Raw genomic sequence first — 22,384 nt, 5'->3', positions numbered from 1 at the left:
CCACAGAGTATTCCCATTTTTGGCGGAATCAATACATACTGACCAGTCGCTTCAGAAAACAAGCAAGCTCTCTATTTCTCCTTATTTTAAACTCACATCCAAAAAAAGCCTCAAACTTTAAGCGTGGAATGGATCATTTTGAAAAGTAAGTGTTTTTCTTCACTTGAATAACCAAAAACAAATGGGGTTATTATGCATAACAGCAGCTCTAAAGACAAATCAAAGCTTCTTCAATGAATGTTCACTTAATTGTGAAAAATAATATTGTGTCTTCAAAATATTCATACGTGAGCTGATGGAAAACCTCTCAAGCTTTGCTGGATTTCCACTGCTTGTTAAGTATATTGTTACTTTCAATGAAAATTAATTTCCTTTCATTTCAATTTTGTAAGGTCAACTAACTTTGAATAGCTTAGAGAGAGTTTACTATTATCATTAAATATGTCCTGATTGGGACTGGCCTCGACTGAGCAGTTTGTGTGCTTGAAATAGAACGGTGAATAGTGGGTGTAATCCTTCAGGGAGAATGATAAGGAGAATCCCTTCTTTTTTAATGAATCAATTGTGTTTCCAGCAACAGAAATTAATTCCATACCTAAATATCGCTTATTGAAAAAGACAAAGGAGTTTAAGGCTTGGCAATCAGTTGAGATAGAATGGCACTTAATTTGTAGTAAATGAAATATTAAATGAAACATCATTAATTAGAAAGAACAATAGGAGTGGTTGTTAAAAGGGTAGAGTGAAGGGTAAAGGCATATGTTTCTGATCAAAGCTGCTGAGCTCAATGAAACTTTCTAATCAAACACTTCAAACTGAACAGCTTCATCAATAATGGATAAAAAGTGCAGTCACCCTCATCCAAGGACATGCATTCAGGTAGGGCTGGGCGATAATTGGATAACCATGATGATCGTGTTATAATTTTTCTCAATATAAATATAACAAATGTTCGATAATAATTCGATATTTAAACCTGTAATTACACCCCCCAACCACTGGAAAGCAGACAGAAGAAGAAGACGGCATTGAACAGCCAATCTTCTCGCAGGGTGAGAGGTAGGTGGGGCTTAAAGATGTTCGGAGCAGAATGTAAACACAGCTGAAACAAGCGACAGCGACAAAGAAGAAAACTCAAAACCTACGAGCTCAAAGCAGAGTCGTTAATGACCACCGCGACCATCTTGAATAACCCTGATGCATTCACTGCACTGTGGGAAACAACATCACTCTACCTTTATCCCCTAAAAGCTGATTTATACTTCTGTATTGAATCGACAGCGTATCCTATGCCGGGGGTCCACGTAGCTCCCGTACCTGACGTGCACCTCCTCCAAAATGTAACTAGGCATAGAATCAACGCGGGCCGCAAGCTCTGTGATTGGTCCGCTCAGCGGCATTGTGTTTCCCGCATTTACAGGACTTCGGGGATCCCGGACATCGGCCGCACATCAGCCGTGTATTTCATCTCCTCCTCTCTATTCTTCATGTAATCATGTCTGTATGATAAACAGCAACATGTATCAGCTGTAGATTAAAATAACACGCTCTGAATCTCTGTGGAAAAGTAAACAGAGATCGTAGCGGGACTGGAAGCAGGCGACCGGCTATCAGAGAGACCGCACTGCCCTTAAGCGTTTCGACGGAGAATTGCTGCGCGACACGGACACATCGACACACAAGTATGTGGTGCTCATGTCTGCGTCAGCCCCTGCTGCGTAAGGGAGACATAGAAGTATATATAAGCCTTTAGTAGTCTTAAAGGGGAGTGCACTACTCAAAACAATACTCTATAAACTGATACACATTACACAATTTGAAATATCTCTGTTGTAAACTTAAATCAAATTATGCAAATAACCTCAACCTGAGAAAAATAATCCACAAACTAAAACATCACAATAATCACACCTTACACAAATGACCTGCTTCCTGTTAGCACCGTCAGAAATGAGGGATTCAAAAAGCTGATCAGAAAACTAAATCCAGATACAAGCTAACAAACCATCTGATTTCTTCAACATTCACTCGGGATCAAAAATCTGCATTTAAATTTAAATTAAATGATTTGATATTTAACGTGATAATTATCGATATCGACTGATATGAAATATTTTATCCTGATAACATCATTTTCAATATCCCCCAGCTCTACATGCAGCAGTCAGGAAGAAATGCAGACATTCATGTTAATAAAATGATAGATGTTAATCAGCCTGTGCTTTTATTCATGCTGACTTGTAAAGGCTGTTTTAAGTTTCTTCCTTATTTTGTCTGATGTCAGCATCCATGCTGTTTGCCAAACCTCTGTTTTATAAATGTGTTTATTTTCTGTAAGAAAAAAGACGATATGAAGATGTTAAGATTCTGGGGGTAATATGGACTACTGAGCTTATCCTTTCTCTCCAAGGAAAGGAAAAAATATTATGACAGACACTGTTTTCCTTCTCCTCCTACAACATGTTGTGCATTTTTAAGTATAAAACCCTCCTCAAGTGTAACACTAAGACCGGAGATTCAACAAATCTGTTTAAATCGTGTTCCTCAGCTGGATCGTTGAATAATTGCTGAAGCTCCGTTTGTATTAGTAAGGCAGAGTGGCCTCTTAAACCTCGGCCATGACTTTTAGACAGCCTCTTAAGACAGTCACGCCATGAAGGTCATCGATTATTCAACACTCCTGCACCCTGACCAAGCAACAAAAAAAAAAATGTCCCCAAGAAAGAAAGCCTTTGTTTAACATATTTAATACCAGCAGTGTACGGGTCTCATCACACGCATTCTCTTTGAAACTATGGAAAATGGTAATTAATTTTTCATACTGTGAATTAGAATCCTAATTTGGAAACGCAAGATCAAAAGAAATCATTTCAATAGCTGGCTAGTGGAAGAAAGCCAGGGACAAGAGGCTGTGGTGTTCAAGATGTCCCTGGTGGCTGCATCACAGCAGAATGCAAAGACGGATTTAATATTTGTTTTTTCTGCTGAATCACATTAATACAGCATGTACCCATTAAACCATGGCAACATTTATCCAAGGAATGAGTCATGCTTATTTTTTCATTTTTATTTATTATTAGAGTGGCTTGCTTTTAGTAACATAGTCCCAAAAACTCTGCATTCCTCTGCTGCTCCTTGCACACCCCATTAGGTTGTACAGTACGTGTTTGACAAGTAGCTAAATAAGCAGTGCACACATTCGGTACGTTGCAATAGGAGCAATTGCATTAGGTTGGGATCAGTTCTGCAGGCTGGATGAAAGGTCGCAGAGGTTGTGAATCACAGAGGAATCCTAATCAGGCCTTGTTGCAACTCTAATTAATTACAACCCAGAGGGCAAGAGATCATACAGAGACCTACAAGCTCGCACTCATGCAAACACTGACACACACACACACACACACACACACACACACAGAAAAATGTATCCTTGGATTGTCTTACACTGGTGCACACATCAATCTCTTGTGTTGAATGCTCTCCAAGAGTGGAGTCAGCCGATGATTTGTAACTTAATCTGGTATTCTTCCTCGTTCCCTCAGCCTGTTGCCCTAGTTAGAAGTGTCCTGTTTTCAGATAATCACTTGACAATCTGCAGAGCACTTGCCTGGACTTGTTGCATCCTGCTGTTTTATGTGTTAGACAGCAAGCAGATAGTTAGAATGTGAGAGCACCATCAGAGTCACAATTTCTTTTATAGACAATAATCAATATAGTAATAATAATTTCCCCCCTATCACAATTTGTCAAATCAAGAAAAGCTGTTTTAGAAAACTGACACAAATGCTTAACATCTTAATGTTTCTTTTCGTTTGATAAGCCGAGGGAAAATCTTAACATTTCACTTCTACTTATAAATAAAATAGTACACAATAATACAAGATGGAGTGTAACAGCCGCTCTTTGAAGAAAAGATTGATGTTTTGGTAAATCAGATTATCACGCTTTGTTGCTGAGAGCAGGAGGAAGCTGGTTAGCTTAGCCCCGGTGAAACAACTTGCTAGAGTCCATACAAAAATACTGCAACATCTGTTTCCTTGCACTTTAAAGCTCTCTAACATGTTGTCTGGTGATTTTTTTTTTTTACAAACTGTAGATACAAAGACAACAAGTAGTGGGTCAACCTTTGTAGTGGATTTTCTCTTTGCTAAGAACTGTGCCTACGTGTCAAGACTCTAGCATCCCAATGTGTCAAAAGGGATGATTTTCATGGATAAAACAAAGAAGTTTCTACTTGGCAGCTTTTAATTCCACGAGGCTAAATGTTTACACTAAGCTAACCGTCTTGAGCTAGCTGCATGCTCTTCCTACTTCTAGCATAGTTATTGAATAAGAAAGCACTAAACGTTTGTGAGACAGATAATAAGCCTACTTCCATAAATGTCACATTGTTGCAAAGGTTGTGTTTATTTTACTGGGCTTCATCTTTAGCAGGGACAGGTTCAAGTCTGTGCAGCACCTCGTGTTAACTACAAGGTATCTGTGCTTTGCTTGAACATCATTTTAAGGGGAACTTATTACTTTTGACTCCACTGCACTTCTATGAATGTTTTGTTTCTAGCGTTTGGTTGTCCAACTGACGTTGCTACATCTGTGCATGGTGCGTCTCCATTGTTGAACATACAGCTAATGTAGATCAATGTTATGTAGATCAGGCTGTTCTTCTCGAGGTGTTAATGATGACTATGGCTGAGAGCTGAGCATCCATGACCAGATCTTGAGCCCATGTTTGAGGTTTTTGAAATGAAGAATGAGCAGTATTGTTTTAAATGTTTACTCTGTTTACTGCGCAGGAACTTTATCCCGCTGTTCAGAAATTCAGCTTCCAACCCGAGAAAGCACATTGGGGTGTGTAGCTCATCATTTGTTTTATTCCAAATTAACATTTTAAGTAAAGTTGTCTTAGTTGCACTTTTCATTCTATGGTTGGTTGTTTTATTGTTGTGTTCTTGACTGCACTCATGTATTAAGAAAATACAACAATGTATTGAGTTTTTTTTTTTTAACTTGGACTCATATTGGAGTAATGTTTGACTAGGAGTATCTTTACACTGATTCAAATAATAAAGTGGTGTTCTTTGTCCTCCATGGTTTTAAGTCTCTTGTAACATATTGTTCCAACTGCCGGAAGGATTTTTACGGATGGAACAAAAGATAAAAAATATGAGTAAAAAATATGATTAGGTGCTGTTTGGCAGCTAATACATAGGCTTGGGGGTGGCAGTAGCTCAGTCTGTAGGGAATTGGCTTGAACCAGAGGGTCATCTGTCCAAGTCTTGGCGCTGATCAAAGTATGCAAATTGGGCTGGTAGCTGGATAGGTGCCATTTAACTTCCTAGACACTGCCAAGGTGCCCTTGAGCAAGGCACTGAACCCAAACTGCTTGGGGTGTCTATCCACGTGGAGCCCCATCAGTCTGGCATCTCTTCTTTAGTCCACTTTAGTTTGTGCATGTATTTGTGTTCCAGGCCTAAATATGTGTTGCATGTTCAATAAAAGTAAGAATTGAATTCCCCTCCGGGATTCAGTGTCTCCATGTTTTCTTCTTCTTAACAGAACCATAGTTTTCCCAAATGCTAGGTGAAGCTAACTGTCTTGAGAGGGCTGTAAAGCCCTTTGTTAACACATGTATAGGACCAAGATCTAACTATACATCTGTAAGACAGTGAATTAGCTTATTTTATTAAATGTCATGTTATTGCTTTAACAGTGGGGCTTTATCCTATCTTTGTCATAATACAATATTAAACACATAACACACATTTTCTAGGTCAGATTTACTCAGTGTGATGGTACAGGACCACATGAATCTTTCAGGGGGACAACTGCCTGTTCTAATGTTGAATACTGCACTGTGTTTGTGGCAGCAGCACGAGAAAGGCCAGTGTGTGGGAGCTCTGATTAACAGTAGACAGGCTAGCCAGAAGCTTCCGGGGCAGCTCTGTGTGCAAACACTGAGAAGAACAAAGGCAAGCCAAAGCAGGAAATCACAGAGTGTGTGGTGTGGTGTGGTGTGTGTGTGTGTGTGTGTGTGTGTGTGATGAGTGAGTGTGCATGCATAATGATATTTTTTGTAAATCTGACAGTGATGAGCCAAATTTTGCTGACTCAGATTCTGGAAGTCATGTTCAGGCCATCATTTGCTGTAAAATCGTGATTTTCGACAGGCCTCAGATCCAAATAGACTGATCAAAAAAAATGAAGGTGATGAATCACTGACTACCAAAAAGAATGGCCAATGTGAATATGTTAACCTTGACTTTAACATTTTTGCTAATGTGCTGAGTCGGGAAAAACACTGACTTAACTTCGATCATGCCAAGTTCTCAAACTCATACTGATGCAGAGTACATATTTTCCTAATCGATTTGGGAGCAAATCCTCCACTGAAGGCAAACAGGACTTTAGTATTCATGGGGGCATGCGTGCCTCTCACTATGTTAATAATGCTGTCTTCGGAAAGGCTCAGGCTATAATGAGGATTCACAAATTCAAATCACAGTCGGCTACATATGTCAATGCCATCAATATAGCAGAGCTCATGCTTTACAGTTTCCTCTCCATTTCTGACACGGGTCGACTTTTTGACCCCTCCCACCCCAACAAGGAAGCTGCAGGGAAGTTAACGCTACTCCCATCAGATAATGACAAGATGATGGCTGGCCTCTGGCCTCGGCTTCATGGTTTACAGGAGAGCTGTTGGCAAGCAAAGGGCATTAAAGGAAAAAAATAGAGAGGAAAATGGAGCAGTCTAAGCACTACTACTATTTACTACTTGTCAACATCAGTATCAACGTATGTGATGCAAGCAGAGGACGGCGGAATTCATTTCTCTCCACTTTACTAAAATAGGCTTGCAGTCTTTATTTTAACGTGCCTTCTCCAGTTCCTATGTATAGGCTTTTAACAGTTATTTTAAAATGAGACTCCATCTCTGCTTTAACTATGTTTAATAAATCTTTAATAGGATGGGTACATGAGAGTCAACCTAATTTAGCCTCGCTCTTGCTCTCTGTGTATTGAACAGTAAGTGTTTATGTAAATGAGAGCTGGCTAGCAACACTCCCTCTGGTCTGGTCTCAAAGGATGTTATTTATTCACATGGAAAAAGAGGCACTTTAAGAGGGAATTGTTATTACATCAAACCAATGCTTGCTTGGATTGTGATTTTTGAATTTAACCTGTTAGCATGTTAGCTTAATGAGCACCTAAGTAGCTTGAGCTAATTTCCTCATATTCTACATCATCATTAAATAAAAGACTACCAAGCTGCAGCATTAAGCTCCAATATCCCTTTGACTCTCTTTAAGCTTCCCAAGCTACTCCTCTGTCTCAGACTTTCACTTCTAAATAGTTACTTTGAAGAATGAACTTCAGGTCATTATAGCCCAAGTACTTGATTAATTAAGTCGTTAGAAGAGAAAGCGCAGAGCAATGGTTTGCTGCCTTTTGGTCAACACTTGTTTGCTTCTGTTTATTAAAAAGGATCCTTTGGGTGAGGAGACCTCTTAAATGGGGTTAGAGCTTGTTGAAAGCAGCATTTCGCAGTGAATAATTGGATTGCAGCTTTGAGAACGCATGTGTTTAAATGTTGAGATCGAACAGTGCCCGGGTGGTGTTTACCTGAGAAGCCCCCTCCCCCCTTCTATCCTTATTTTTCTCCCTCCCATGCCATTGCTGCTCTCCTCTTTTCTAATCAGTCTGACAGAGGAGATCCTTGGCAGTCCCACCACCATAGCTCTGCAGCAACAAATTAGACAGTCTGCACATATGCTCACACATGGTCTGCTGTGAGGACATGATGAAGAGGCGTGTCCAGACTTGTTGACAAGGGTGGCCCGACTGGGTTGATGTATTAATCTGGGGGCGTGCGGTGTAGATGCCCATGTCCGAATAGTATTTGAATCGTATCTACTTCAAGTACAACCAGTAAGGTACAATACCATCATTATATTCCTTGGTTTAAGTTTATCTTTTATTTTGAAAAAAGTATAATGAGGGGCAAGTAATACATTTTAGCCATTCATTCTCTGAATGTATCATCAAAAGTCACAGTGAAAAGCACCAAAAAAGAACATATCACAAAACCTGATAAGTAAGGGATAATGGATGGTTAGCAGGTAGTTATGGGAAATATAATCCCGACAGGGTGAGACAAGACCCCTGATGCGAACGGAAACTAAGGGTTTTACCTCACCGTACTGTTAATGGTATCAACAAGCAGAAGCAAAATGTGCCGGAACTATTGTCCGCGGATTGATTTGACATGAGGTGTGATCAGTTTGCCTCTGGCATTGCTCATATTGGTGAAAGTTATCAACCTTTGTCAATGAGTTGTCAAGGGGTTTTGACCAATCCGAATCAAGCATCTTACACAACCAGAGGATCAGTAAGAAAGCCGGGTAATAACTACATGTAACAACCTATTGAATATATATATATGGAGGACTTGTCTCTGCTTTCTTCCATTGCACCAAAGTAAAGCCAATACCCTCCTGCAACAGGCGTTGACATAATGCACTGGTGACATTTTCAGAGTCAGAGTCTGCACAGCATAGCATCAAATAAACACTTACTGTAGGTAACAAATGAGCATTTAAAGACACTGCTTCACTTATGGGGAGATATAATATGGTTCATCTTTTTATACAGTCAATGGTTGCAAAGGCCCAATAAGTTGGTTTCAACTTTAAAGTACAGTGTCCAGTATTTAGCAGCATTTAGCAGAACAGACATATAAGGGATGGAATATAAAATTCAAATAAGTGTTAAATCATCTGAATTTCTAAATCATTTTGCTTTGTTTAACTTACGTGAGCCTTTTATGTCTACATAGCAGTGGGGCTTCTTCCACAGAGGTCACAATCTTGTGTTGTCATATTTAGTGATTAGCCATGTGAAATGCATCAGTTGAAAGAAGACGAAAAAGAGAGTGATGGTTGTGCGCAAAATAATTGGTATCGATAGACTCTATTTTATGGTTAAAATATAACAAATGGAGAACCGTACATATCATGCATCACAGGAGCTTCATGTTCTCGAAGGCCACCGTCGCTTCACCGACGAGAGGGGTGAGCAGGGAACTGTCTCAATCTAGAATCTGACTGCAAGATAGTGCTAAATATTCCCATTTCTACACATTGTACCTTTAAGACTTGCCTCCCTTCAGGCACATAGTCCCTCATTGTTAAGGATTATGAGGTAGCCACTCAAGGCCACACTCCCAACAAAGTCCCAATGGTAGGCTGCTAGGAATCCTCTGGCGGAGACAGACAGAGTTACACATGTAAAAAAGAACAAGCTGCAGATGTAAAGTGGACCCACAGGCCCACTGGTTATGAATTTACTCATAGATTGCAAGCACATTCACCTTCTTACACACACACACACACACACACACACACACACACACACACACACACACACACACACACACACACACACACACACACACACACACACACACACACACACACACTAGTAAACCACGCTGGCTGGAGTTAGCAAACTCTCAGACTTGAAGTACGGTGCTAACAAGCAGAAGTGAGTGGCTCTGACAAATTGGTCTGTGCTGATGAATTGGTGCGTGAGTACTTTGGCTAACAACACTTGGAGTAATGAGCAGGTTGCCCCTAAGGTAACCTCTGTATGCTGAGTTACAGAGATGTATGCTTCTTCGGATAGTTTACACACCTTTGAGTGTGTGTGTGCGTGTGTCTGGGTGTGTGCCTGCCTGCAATTTTGTAACTTGTCCTGGGCGAAAGGACTTTATATCTAGATACATGATCAGAATCCTTTCGAGGTCGCCACAAATGTCCCAGAATTTGATGTGATCCAGCAGTGCCAGACTATTTGTGTACCTATAAACACAGAGTGGAGCAGAAGAGCCTGTTCAATGGCTTTTACTGTTCTAGGAATGTTGCACAGAGACCAGTTGCTCATCTGCAAATGGTGCATGAGTTGCCAAGCCAGAAACATTAGTCAATAGTGTTGCTGATTTCAGACATGTTGTTATTTACTCTGAGCATGAAATGTCACCTCTCAAGCTGTTTGTGGCACCAGAAAGCTTCTGATGTTTTAATCTCCTGGTGATATTTGGATGAATCCAAAACCACTGTTACTAAAATAAACATGCAGACACTGCCGCCCTTATAGCATATCATGATCTACTTACAGCATTCAAAACAACATGGAAAGAAGAATGGAATACTTTACAGCAGCGTCTATCTGCAGCTGGAAGGTCTTTAAATGCAGCATCTTGCCATTGTATGCAGTTCTTTATCAAATCAATGCATGAACAACGTTCTTTGTGAGGACAGCTCTTGTTCACTCTAACTGCACTTTCCCCTTTTTAGCTCCCAAGTGAGAGAAGCCTCGTTCTGTGAATAAGCTTGTGCATCATTGTGCCCTCATTTAGCCTTCCCTGTAGCTGAATGGAGGCTGTTACGAGCCCAGATTCTCACAACCTTGACAGCTGCAGCAATCAGCTTAAATCACACACTTTTATGACCCAGCTTTCTACCCTGATACACTACAGTGAATGAGATGTTTTATAATTGGAGAAGCGCAGCTCTGTAGGTGGCTTTAGATTTACAGTTGATGGAGTTATTAAAACACTAGTCAGCGGTGCCTTTAATGCCTGTGGCTGTTTGTGTCGTGTGATGCTGCTATTACAGCGTGAAACGAAGACTGAGCACACTGATTCATGGAGTTGGCAGCGTGATGGTCACATCTCTCCTTGACCGGCTGGTTTATTTGGGCAATAAAAATTTACCTTGACTGTAAAAAGTCAGAGGTTTCATATTTAGAAAGTTACCTTGAAACATAAAATGGGACATATCAGCTAAGCAAAACATTTAGAGACGCAAAGTAAAACCTAGCTAAGAGGAAGAGTTTGTAGTTTGTTTGTAAAAATGTGATTACAGAATCATGTGGAGAAAGGTTAAACCTCTACACTGTCATACTAGGGGCAGTTTTCCCTTGCTAGTGTGCAGCATTTACACATTCTCTTTAATAAGGTCCTGAACTTCATCAAGACACACAGCACGGTGCCATTATCTGCACCCAGAGAGCCACGCAGGGCTCCAGTAGCTGATGGGATTAAGGAACAAAGAGAATCCTGGGATTAGTCTGGTTTGGGCGATGTGCCAGAGTCTGAAAGGCAACCATTTTGTTTACCTTTGTCTTTATTCTTTTATTCCATTTCCTTGATGTTGTGTTGTGACTCCCTGTCGGGGGGCAGTGGAGAGTGATATCTTGTTTGGCTCCTGACAGCACCACTTGGAGAGGAAAATGAAAAGAGATGGTGATAACACCGAGACTCACGCATTCACACACACCTCCTGCCGGCCTGTCCACCCCACGCTGTTCATAGGGCAATTCAGGCCCGGCAATTTAGGGCCGAGTTAAAGTGGAGGGAAAAACCTAAAAATAGTGGGGAAGCTGAGAGAGAGGGAGAGAGGAGAAGAAAAAAAAGGAGACCTGGGGAGTGATTGGTGGAATGGTGAGCGACAGATGTAATTTTCAGACAACGGCAGGGAAGTGATGTAATTTTCTAGGTGCAATTTGTGTGTGTGAGTGTTTGTGTGCACATGTGCATTTGTCTGTGCTGTGTGTGACAATGCAGATGCTAAAGTAGCTCTTGGATGGAGGACTCGACATCCGTGTGAAACAAAACATCTCATTTTGGTACTTCCTTTTTTTTCTGGTTGGTGAAAATTGATGCAAGTTTTTTCTTGATATAATGGCCACCTTCAAAATAAAGGGAAGCTTTTATCTTCTTTGTAGCTTAACTCATTTGCTCGCAAACACATTTGTTTGGAGACAATAATAAATTAGCTTTGTCCTGTAGTTGTTGTTTTCCCTTTTCTTCTTGATACTCCTCCAACAGCCCGATGATAAAACAACATGCACAACGACTGTAATCTCCAGCAAATGAGCTTTAAAATTTGGGAAGGGCACAATTGATATTGCTATCAGTGTAAATTGTGACTTTTATTTTGCCTTCTCTGTTGGACTTGCCAAACTAATGTTTCGCCGAGACAACATTGTTTGATGCATTACGCTCCTGGCTGTCTTGGTGGACAATTAGCGTGACGGATGAATTAAAGGATACGAGGCCGTTTTCTGCAGGAGATGGATCCCTCCCGCTCAGAATTTGTCCATTTATTGAGGTCTATTTTCATATCATACAAACAGAAACATAAAAACTTTAGTGTTTGGTAATTGAATGGTTTAACGGCATCCCTCTCAAAGTGAACCAAGGACATCTTTGTTTATTAATTTGAACTTTGAATGCAAACTTTAAGTGCAATGACAATGGACAAAGAGCCCATTTAAAGGATAAAGCAATATTTATTTTGTTATTGGCCAATCCTATTAGAAGACTGAAACCAATGATGAATTCATTTTATTACCAAGTTCCGCCTATAAAGCAAAAGCTTGGGTTTATTCCTCTGCGTCGCAGCCCCCGTTATTATCAAAAACTATTTAAAACATTACCATGGGCTCTGAGGCTCATTTTGTGCCAGTAAGAACAAGAGTACAAAATGCATATTGACCAACAACAAATGCTTATCTACCAGCTGTATTTGGGCTAATTTTGGACTGCACAAGAAGTGGGCTAGCAAACACTAACTGTTTACACCAATGATGGGTGTCCTAGATGTCTCCCTCACTACTACATAGCTGCAAAATGTTCTGCCAATATGCCAACTCCAGTCACCTTTATTTTAATGACAGGAACTAACGTGTAGATTTCATCAAAGATTATCATACCTTCCTTTGTATTCTTTAAACGCCAATTGACATCATCATGTGGAAGTTAATTAGCTTAGCACAGAAGCAATTACAGCCAGTTTGAGCTACTTCTTCAATACAAAGAACAGACTATTTACCAGAGCTGAGTGTCTTTTACTCATATTTCTCTCTTTTTTTCAGATGTATTTAGTGATACATCATAAATAAGCTCTCCAAAAGCTAATTAAATACATATAGTAATTTCAGATAAAAAGACACACCAGAAATCCAAAATGTTTATACCAACATTTTTATGAATTCATACTTTTTAGTGCGTTTAGTCTCTGTAAGATATTCGCTGTTGAGTCTGTTTCAAGCACACCAAAGGCTTGCCTTTGAATTCTGAGCAGACATAATGTTTCCCAGCTTGCATGCAGGAAACACTCCTCTTGGTCAAGTTTTCTTTTTTGCTCCTTCTATCAGAGTCGCGTGACCTTGTAAAAGACCTTGCACATTGTCTGTTCTTGTGAAAAAAAAGGTCAATTAGACCATGTGCAGGAACCTTGACAACAGACCTCTTGTGTTTCAGGAGAGTCGCTCTGATTGGAAAATTTCCGAATTTTTTTGTGTTTCCTAATTTCAGGGTGAGCTGCATGTGTGAACGCTAATGGATGAATTTTCTCACCTTTACCCGACCATTTTCCTCTCCCCCTGGTAAGTCAGGTTGAGCCTAAGTGAAAACACTAGGGATGGGCATTTCATACCAAATTACTATTCAATTTTTCATTGGCATCTTTTCTATGATTATTCGAATAATCCCCCCCTCCCCGTTTGTGTGGCAGTCGTGTTAACCAGCAGCAGGGCCAGATGCTGCGAGTAGCGGGCACTGACAGCGTCTGTTTAATGCGGTTAGCAAGTAGCTTTAAGATGCTCTATAGCCACCGTCTGGTGGGAATACTGTATTACAACCAGGCACAGGTAAAAACCTAACTGACACCTCCTTACCCTTTTGTCTACAGTCGCTCTCCATACTTTAATTAAAATCAGGATTTAAGGTGAGTGTCACGTTTATTTCTTCTCAGTATAACTGTGACTGATGCTGTATAATTAATCTCAATAAAACTTGTGGTGTCACATGGTCACCATAAACATGACAGAGCTGCCTCCTGTTGTTAAACTGTCCTTGCAGCCTCATCCTTCTCTCATTATGTGGTCAGCCATGAGCTTAGACTAAGGAGACAGATTCTGTTCGTGAGATCTCCTGCTGCCCTGTGCATTAACCAGGCTTCATTGGCTTTATAGGGCTGGGTCATCATGTGACTGAGTAGTTGATATAGTAAATCCTGTAGCTAGAGGTTACAGTGAAAGGCAGATATATAACAAAAGCCCTCATAATCAGACTAGATAATTGGGTAGTTTAAAATAAGAGCCTATAACCAATCACAGACAAGAACCATTTTTTAAAGGTGTAAACACACAGGTCATGACCACATCTAATCACTAAATCTATGCAGCCTGGGAGAGTTTTATTTGTGCATTCACCTGAAAATAAGACAAACTTTATTGGCTCCTCTTGTGACCCCCTCGTCCTTGTGAATCTCAGCGGGACTGTTAGTGTCTTGATGGAAGGTTACCTCCCTGGATAAAACACTCAGCCTCTGCGACAACAACTTTATAGAACACCTGTGGGAGCGGGATTTTATGAGCTCATCCGCTCCATGATTTTACATTTTGCAGTTAGCAAAGCGACATATGCTGCAGGAAACAAACACTGAGTCCTCCAGACACCTGCATGCAGATGGCGGTGGTCCAGAATCAGTCATGTTGTTCCATGCCTAGAATCTGAGACCTTTATTGTCCTGCAGAGACAGCACAAGTAAGCCTTTTAAGAGGGAATTTGCATTAAAACATCTTGAACCAAGGGGCAAATTCTGGAGGAGAATATTTGATGATTCCACATAAATATGCATCATTACATTTAACCATAATCAAAGTCAAAACGATGAGTCAACAACAGTCGTTCAAAGTGTTAATACTCAATTAGCACCCTATTTTAAGAGCCTCCAATAACTGTGCCCATTTGCATGCATTTTGCATAGGCATGCTGGCAGAGGCTGAGTAGAGAGAGCAGTGGTTATATATCTCCTTGCAGCAGAGTACGTTGATCCTTTTGGGGGCAGTTGAAATTCTGCAGAAGCCCAGTTTTCATTTTCATGGCTACATTTACATGCTGTCCTACTGTCTGCCCCTTTTGAGTTATATCAGGGGGCTTTATCACCTGAAATAAAGCAGAGATAAATGTTGCTGAGAAAGTGTAAAACACAGCCCCCCCCTGCCCACCTCAGCGGTATCCGTGTGTATTGTGCGTGCACTTTGGCGGGCCCGTGTACATCTGTCTGTGTGTGTGTGTGTGTGTTATGTGTTATTTAATGCTCTAAATCTTGTGTGTAAACTGTGAGCATTCTGCGGACTCGGCTTCTAACGCGTTTCTTGCGGTTCTGCTGAGGATGCACTTTCTCCTCGGGGCTGCAAGAGGTCACCGTCTGACAGTGTGCAAACACACGTGTGCACACACATGCACACACATTGATATAAACCCACTTTGTACCTTCCCTGACATTTGACGCACATATGGATCCAGCTTTCACTAAAAAGGAAGTCCACTTCCCTGGTGACATTTACCTGGGACTGCCAGAGATCATTACTTAAGGTCAGTTTTATAACTTCTACATGGGGAGGCGCAGGGGGGGGATAACAGATCTAACTCTCTCCAAACCTCTCCTGTGGGCTTTGTAGCAAAGATGGTATAGGCATGTGGGTGGGAGCACTGAGCTGAAATGCCGTCTAAAACAGATCTGGCACATCTTGACGAACATTGTGTGTAAGATTTGTCCAGAGATACGGCTCATTCTCCAACAGAACAATGCCTATAGTGAAATTTGAAACCAATTTCTCACTGTATTCCCTCTGTTCAGGCTCAACTCTGTTTGCTTGCAAGTGTGGTGTCTTTGTTATCTTGTTTGTACTTAAGCTGTTTTCCCAGACTTGAGCTCCTTTATTTGGGGATGTTTTGGTGAACTTTTGAGCCCTCCTGAGTGGCTGACTCCACTCTCTCTGAAAACACAACTCTGGGGAATAAATCAAAGAGCTGTGCTCGGTAGTATAGAGTAAATACAAACACAGTTGCGTATGTGTTGTGTGTTGGTGTCTATAAGTTTGGAACTGAGAGGAAATGAGTATCAGTGGTGGGATTTAGAAGAGAGCGATTCACAGAGGCCTTTCTGAATAATTATTTTGCAAACTAACTTTCTATATTCCTTAAGAAACACTCAATATTCCCCTTTCATTCTATGCACAGCCTTGATATCACACAGAATATCTACTCATAGTGGAGCATTCTCTAACTTGGGGCTAAGTCAAGTTTACTATGTGCATAGTAAGTAGGAGAGCCACGGACAAAAGAAAGTCTAACCTTTACAGCTCAAAGATGCTAATAGATTCATTATAAAGCAACCTCATTGGCTGGCTCAGAATCAGTTGACAGCAAGGGACAGAAATATTCCGATCATGTAGCACTGGAGGAAGTTATTTCTTTCACTCTCTGCACCTTTCATCTCAAATGACCGGGCTGGAGTGTCTGCACAGACTACACAGACTGAGAAGTGGTTAACTGAGCACTGCAGAGGCTTACCGGTCACTTTATGATACCACATGATACAAAGGTGGGGTAAAATGCAGAATCCCAGGACACTTATATTGAGTCATACCTGAGGGTGTTAATTAATGGAGAAACAGCAGCACAAGAGATACAAGATACAAGTCAGATAAATGTAATGTATTTGAAAGGAATGATAAAGTACCATCTTTGTGCAACCACACTTGAGTGTACTGTCTGTCCACATAAACACACACGTCTATTCATGAAAGCAGCACAATGCAGAAAAATGACTCTACAAAACATCAATTCTTGGTCAGAATCAAAATTCCACTTCTCTTCTCTGATGCAAACACATTTTGTCCTGACCTAACACAAGTGAAACAGCACGAGAGAGCAAGATATATGTCTGTTTCTAAGCTCTGCAGGGCTGAGCACATTGGGGATCCTTTGTAAGCCACACAGGACAAGAGTGTACCGGACTAGACTGGATTCCCTTGTCGTGACTTGCTGTGACACCACATGCATCAGCTTGGGAAGCAGGGAGAGACATGGGCAGGTAGGACAGTGGCTATTCATGCTTTAGGCTGCATAGAGAGGCTTCTTCTTCTTCTCTTCTTCTTCTCCTGTACTCAGCACTTCCCGGGGCTAGCTTGTGGAAACAAACTTTGTTCCAGTCCAACATAAAACAGTTTTCCTTTCTGTCAGCACAATCCTCTGGTTTTTTTTGCTGGGTCTGAAATAGCCTTTCAGTGGATACACAAACACAAACATAGAGTGGAATTCTAATATCTAGATACCACAGTGGACATTTGTGATTACTGGAAGCTAAGATACACATGCAGAGAGATAAAGGATGCGTTCAAAACAGTGAAACTTGCATTCCTATTTGACAATAAAATCAATAATTGAGATTCAGGGAATCCAGCTCTCTGGCCAGAGAAGGAAAAACACAGAAGTTCATGTTCAGAGAGGCGAGGGACAGAATAATTGAAGAATTTAAAGGATATCTTAGTGAGTAACCAGCTTCTGTGCCTGGAATAAAACACTACTCAAAAGAATACATTTAAATGATTTGATAATTACTGGGCTAGCCTGCTAATTGTGGTAACATCCTGAATACTATGGTTAATTATAAGACTCCACATTGAGGCAAACAATACATGTAAAAATGTAACCTGCTAGATATACTGTTGCAGAAAACTGTGGTAGCTTTGAATTTAATGCAACTGATTTATTGTGATGCATAAGAATGTGGCTAGCAAATAATGCTAAGAAACTTGAAAAGAGTTGGATGAAGTTAAGTAGTCCATAGTATAGCACAACATAAGCTAACAAACCTGCAAAGATAGTATGTGATCCCTGAGGCAATGCTCCCTGTGACAGTTTTTGTACACACGTCCATCAAATCTGTTAATTCAAATTCTAAAAATGAAATGTCACCCATTAAAAAAACGGAGCCCGAAATAAAACAAGATAAAGTGTGTTCAGACATTTGACTGATGGCCCGTTTGTGCAGTCTGTGTTCATTCGCCCAGTACAGCAGGTGTATCAACTGGACAGATGTTAGCTGTAAGCTAGCTAGCGACAGCTTTGCTTACCATGTGTGCACTTATCCTGTCTGTGTTCAGCTCAGCCTCAAGCTAAACTCAGCACTCACCAGACACACTAGTTCCCTCTGTTATTTCCCTTCTGTCTCCTCTCCTCTCTCATCTCTTCGTTTTATAGAGCAGACTCTTAAAGCCCTTTGATCAAAGTGAGATATTTGAATACTTCTGACACAAAGAAAGGGTAATCCAGTTGTAAATCTCACTCATATTTGATCTTCAGGGCTTCATGTAGTAGTGTGTTCTTACTTCTGGAAGGCAACACACTGATACTTTTGCGGTTCTTGGCCATGCGTATCAATAAAAAACGGAGCAAAGCACAGCTACAGCATGTATTTATCTTCAGTGTCGTTATATATTTGTTCTGTGGAAGCAAAGTGTGTTGCTTCTGGTACAAATGATTGAAACACAAAAGCTGGTATAAATTATAAAAATGTGTTAACGCCAACATCAAATGCTGTCAATCTTTGTACTGAATGTTTCTGGTTGCAATCTCATATATAAAGACAACAACATTATCCAACTGATGACATCATGAAATTCACTTTGAAAAATCCAAATACTTTAAATTTAGTCCTGGAGTGGTGACAATTGTTTTTTGAATTAAAGTGGTGAATGCAACAATACAAAATGAACCCATTACACAGAACTTACTTTAAAAATCATACAGCAGTAAAACTCAGGCTAGAACAGGGTAAGTCTTGCTTAGCTTTTGAACCTGACTTATGAAAGACCCCTTTCTAGACAGGAATCAACCCGACTTTAAAGCTAGGGTTGGGAGTCAGATTTAGATACACTTTTTGTTATACTGGTTAAAAGGATCTTTATGTCCCGATGGCAATCAATAAATAATGTGTTCCTAAAAAAGAGTGAAAAAAGCTGCTATCTACAGACGGAGTAAACACCAATCAGTCCCTGCCATCAGGAGCCAAATTATGAAACCAATCAAATCCGTCCTGCCGTTCTCCCCGCCTCCTGCGCGTACATTTCATGTTTGTTTGTGTTTTTAACTTTCACTATGATAATGTTTTGGTGTTTTCTTACCGCTGACTGAGACATGAGTTGACATAGTGAAAAACACAAACGATGAGCTGGGGACAGGTTTTGAATCAGTCACGATCATATGGTCGCGAATCAGTGGCGCTTGTGAGCGGGGGCGTCGTTTTAGAGGAGCTCCGAGGGGATTAGCGGATTAGGGGAGGGATTAGCCGGAGTCCTGAGGACATGCTACATTCAAATTCATGCTAGTTTTCCGTGACTACCAACCCTAAGGTAGATGCTTCAGTGTTGGCATTGTAACATGCTCACATACAAAAATTGCCAAAAAAGTTAAATTATTATATTTAGCATGTTAGCCAAACTTGCAAGCATGCTAACATTTATCATTACACCCCTGACACCGCAGCCATATGAAAGCTGCTGTTAAAACCGTTGACCTTATGGTGTTGAGATATTACATTGGATTCCCCTGGGCGAGAAAACCATCCCACCAGGACACAAACTTCCACCCAGACTGGGTGAAAATTACCCTGCAGCATGGCCATTTCAGCAAAACAGATGAAAATCTGCTTAAATAAAAGGCAGTATGGTGGATGAGACTGCAGTGACTCTATTGTGACACCGGGTGCATATCCTCTGCTAAGCTGTTCACATACTGTATATGAAACGTGTTTGTTTTGTCTGTTTTTTAATGTATCAACTGTGTATACTCAGTTTAAAAACAATGTTCTAAATGCTGATCATCATGCAGTACACTTTTTGACAGCAAAGAGAAATCTGCATCATAAACACGTATGGACCAAAGAGACCATCGACATGAACTTTGAATAACAATTTGAATCGCTCTGCATTTGAGCCAAATACAATGAAACAATTGGAAGGTTATTGTGAGGACACTGTTGAATTCACAGCATTTCATGTTTTTCTTAGCGTTTCATGTCGTCTGTTTTGTTCAGATATCCCTGCAAGTAGTTTGTCCAGGGGAGTTCTCATATTTTATTCACAACGACACAACATTGGCTACTCTTGTGTTTTGTTTTCACAGGAATGAATACGAAATAAATATGTCGAGAACCAAATATCCAGAAAATTGAAGTGTCTGCATGGATTCATCAAGTCTGTCAAACTTAGCACTGCACTCCATGAAGGTAGTTCCCTTTGTTGCTGGTTGAGCTAAAATGTCACCCGGATAAATTAATTGTCTCAAATCCTTATGCAGAGACAAAGAGAAAGAGGGATGAGGATGAGTTTAGGGGACAGTAATTGAATCCCAGAGTTATTGACTTAGCCACAGTATCACCAGGGGAGACCTCAGGCCATGACAAACTTGTCTGTAAAACTCTGATTAGCATTTGCTATTCTCCTAAATAATAAGCTACTGTTGTTATGGTGCGCTCTGATTTTATTCCTGCGCTCCTCTTTCCTCTCCTCAGTCTCCCCATGACTTCTCCCCACCAACATAATCTACAGTAAGTACTACTCCATTTCCTCTTCCTTGTCTGATACTCCACCTCCCACCTCACGTTTTTCTCTATGCCCTTTATCTTGCTGCCCTCAGCTGAAGCCAAACCCCACAGAACCTTTCTGCTCTCCCCACCCCGTGTGTCTTATTCCCTCGGTACCTCAGAGGAAATATATATGCTTGCGAGGGTGCACACTTCTTCCAGCAGCAGTAAAGTCATGTTTCTCTCCCTGGGCCTGGAGCCAAAGGCCAATGTTGGTGTTTTACTACGAATCTCCGCTGAACTGCAGCGATGGCACTTTCCCACCTCAATCCCTGGCCTCCCCTCCACTCCCCTCCAGCCCCTCAGCCTCTGGGGATCGCTGAAGATAAGGATTGAACATCTCCGGATGCCACTTTGCATAAATGTTTAATAGCAGGGAAAACATTAGCATCAGTAATTAAAGCAGTAATTTAAGCCTAGACGCCATCAACAGGCGAGCTACTTCCACGCTGAAATAACACAAGTGAAACACAGTAATTAGCTTTGCTTTGATTGGACGGGAGACTGAGTTCAGAAAATTTGCGCTTGTGTGTGTATGTGTGTAGTTTTACACTTCTGCGTGCACATTAAAACGCAGGACATACTTTTTATGTGTACCCACTTTCTGTGCAGGAGAGAGCTCACTCTTGCACATGATTCTTAGTTGATCTTTCATAGCTGTACTAAAGATTGATTAGGTGTGAATGTGTGTTCAAGCCCAGTGCGTCCTTGTGTCAAATGGCATTTGACATTGGTTTGGACAGTGTTTAACTCTGGCCTGAAGAGGTCAAATATTGTCTAGCGCTTCCCTAAGGAAGCTGATGTTGTCCTATGTCATCATCTGTGCCCCGTGAGCCTCTGCCTTCCTCTAATTCCCTCTAAACTGGAGACTCTAACCTTTCTTTCTATCTATTTGGCACCTTTGGGACAGAACCCTGCATTCTTTTTCATTAAAGTGCTATGATAGCAATATGGCTGAAAGGGGGGATGATATGTTTTGCTTTTTCCACTGGCATCAAAAATCGTTAGGAGAGCAAGGAGGTCAGCCTGGCTCGTATCTGGCTTTTAATGGGTCCTTAAAGCTAGGCCCTAGGGATGGGTGTATACACACACACTCACACACAAACACGCACACACGCACGGACACACAAACTGCTGGGAGTCTGAAACCAAGCCAAGACCTTGCTCCTATTCTCCTCCTCTCTTTATTTCACTCTTTCTTAGCTCATTCTCTCTGCTGGCTCGCAGTTCTAGCCAAATAGCAGCAGCCTTTGATGTATTGAAAACGACTATTGCTGGAGCATCAGCGCTGTTTTATGATTCTCACTCATCCTTGGCTTTGGTGGAATCTGCACTCATGATTGTTTCTTTATCTTTTCAATTCAATCTTTTCATGTCATTCCAAAGCACACCTTTTGTCAAAGTGTATTCCTATCACACTGCTGTCGGGTTTTCTATTTTATGTATCAACATTGTTAAACTCACAACCCTTGACCTTTCTAGAAAAAAAAAGCACTTTTCACTTGTAGCGGCACCCTGCAGCTTTCTCTCAGCATGCTGATAGAGTTTCTGAGAATTTTAATTAACCGTATTGAGTTTGCATCAGCAGCGGGGTGTTATATGGCCAACTGGATCCTCACACACCCACACAAACGTGCACACGCTCGCAGACACACATTCCTGTGCTACCATGCACACTCCTATCCATCCCAGCTGACAGCTTGTTAATTGCCAGGGGGTTAACTGGAAGTGGTGGTGTAATTGCATCAGAGTTTTAATTTACCCTGGCCCCTTATTTATTTACCTAGCGGTAGATTTTAAAGCAGCATTAATCGTCTGGGTGCGTCTGGACAAAGTGGGGATCGACAGACTCAGTCGAGACAACTTGTAGAGCGTTCAGC

General features: G+C 41.0%; 1 long non-coding RNA gene across 1 annotated transcript in view; it reads left to right on the top strand.

Annotated features, from left to right (window-relative positions):
• Window positions 1-21,388, top strand: part of LOC117817358 — a 32,585-nt gene extending 11,197 nt beyond the window's left edge. Inside the window, exons 2-4 of the long non-coding RNA XR_004632131.1 lie at window positions 20,045-20,147; window positions 20,433-20,468; window positions 20,558-21,388. This is a non-coding gene — a long non-coding RNA (uncharacterized LOC117817358). The remainder of the gene's footprint in view (window positions 1-20,044; window positions 20,148-20,432; window positions 20,469-20,557) is intronic.
• The last annotated feature ends 996 nt before the right edge of the window (window positions 21,389-22,384 follow it).

This window comes from Notolabrus celidotus, chromosome 8, assembly GCF_009762535.1.
Source record: "Notolabrus celidotus isolate fNotCel1 chromosome 8, fNotCel1.pri, whole genome shotgun sequence".
Lineage (NCBI taxonomy): Eukaryota > Metazoa > Chordata > Actinopteri > Labriformes > Labridae > Notolabrus > Notolabrus celidotus.
Note: the sequence above shows the minus strand (reverse complement) of the source record. Positions and strands in the feature narration are given on the sequence as shown.